The sequence below is a fragment of the Octopus bimaculoides genome, chromosome 7, assembly GCF_001194135.2.
Source record: "Octopus bimaculoides isolate UCB-OBI-ISO-001 chromosome 7, ASM119413v2, whole genome shotgun sequence".
Lineage (NCBI taxonomy): Eukaryota > Metazoa > Mollusca > Cephalopoda > Octopoda > Octopodidae > Octopus > Octopus bimaculoides.
In genome coordinates this window covers 12,242,733-12,244,443 of record NC_068987.1, presented here as the reverse complement: position 1 = coordinate 12,244,443, position 1,711 = coordinate 12,242,733, and the positions used below count along the sequence as shown (strand labels likewise).

The 1,711-nt window shown below is 35.9% G+C and overlaps 1 protein-coding gene across 3 annotated transcripts in view; it reads left to right on the top strand.

The window, feature by feature from the left end:
- LOC106869750 (EF-hand calcium-binding domain-containing protein 4B) overlaps positions 1-1,711 on the top strand; it is a 113,286-nt gene that overhangs the window by 73,407 nt on the left and 38,168 nt on the right. The gene's annotated exons all lie outside the window — the stretch shown is intronic.

Sequence of the window (1,711 nt, the reverse complement as noted above, 5' to 3'; positions counted from 1 at the left end):
TCGATAAATTAAGTACCAGTTACGCACTGAGGTTGTTACGCACTGGGGTTGTTACGCACTGTCTGTCCTTGTTTGTCCCCTCTATGTTTAGCCCCTTGTGGGCAATAAAGAAATAAGATACATATATTATAGTATTTAAAATGTTACTGGGGGTGGCGAGCTGGCAGAAACGTTAGCACGCCGGGTGAAATACTTAGCGGTATTTCATCTGCCGTTACGTTCTGAGTTCAAATTCCGCCGAGGTTGACTTTGTCTTTCATCCTTTCGGAGTCGATAAAATAATTACCAGTTGCGTGCCGTAGTCGATCTGATCGACTTACTCCTCCCCCAAAAATTCCGGGCCTTGTGTCTAGAGTAGAAAAGAATTTTTATACAGGCTATGATCATCGATCTTTTTAACAATCATCATCAAGCCAGGGATCCTTCCTGTCATGGGAATCCGGTTGCCAAGACTCTCCAGTCCCCTTTGTGTAGGGTTGCACACATACATTCAATCTTCTAACATTATCTAGAACTGGAAATGAAAAAGTCTGATCTGAGGGATATCTGGCTGTTATTTCTAACAAGTTGAGTGACTATGTAGAGACACCCCTCACTGACTCGAGAAACTCTAGTGTTGTTACTATCAATGAAAGCAAGCATTTGTAGTTCATATCTATTAACATCTGGAAACACACACACACACACACACACACACACACACACCTGTTCACTACTATCAAAACACTATGTATTTTCACCAGCATCCAAGATTCAGTGATTTAATGCATGTTCAAATGCCATTAATTGCAACTTAATAAGGGCTTTAAAATTATTTAAAACCAAGCATGATTTCATTCTAAATGTTATGAACAGTCATAAACCTTTCCATCCTTTCTGTTTATGCTTCATTTTTATGATTAAATGCTAATATCTGAGCTTTTCAGCATGTTAGTAACAACATTTCGGATCTGGCTCTATTCCTTACTTTATATCTAGCTTCACTTATACATCGATTCTTTTCATTGCCATTGCATTGTTACACAGTTATTTCCTTTGATCAAACTGATATATGCAATTATTTTTCTTATATATATATATATATATATATATATATATATATAAAAAGGCATGTGGCCTAGTGGTTAGAGTGTTGCACACATGATTGTTAAGTTGTGGGTTCAATTCCTGGGCCAGGTACCACTTTATGCTCTTGAGCAAAACACTTCATTTTACGTTGCCCCAGTCCACTGTTAATAGGTAACTCTGTGATGGAATAGTCTTCCAATTCCAATCAGGAGGGATGTTGGTCTGCTCATCTAACCAATTGGATGGCATCATTCAAAGGTTAAAACAATGTGAAGCGCATGATGACCAGTGATGTATAACCACATCCTATAATCTGGTCAGTATCATGATGCATGTATATATATGTATGTATATATATATATATATATATATATACACACACAAACACACACACATATAGAGATGTATAATTTTTCCAAAGTTCTGTTGTAGATTTTGTAAAGCATTGTACAAGTTAGAGTTTTAAAGAATTTTTTTAGCTCTATAGAAGGAAACATAGCTGGCCTTTGTGATGCATTTTTGGCCATTTTTTAGAATAATCTGGTTTTTGTGAGTAATAATATATTTTCCTTCAGTGAGTTCATTCACCTCTAGTAAAGGGTCAACATTATGTTGCTTGTAAGAAAAAAAAAAAAAAAAAAAA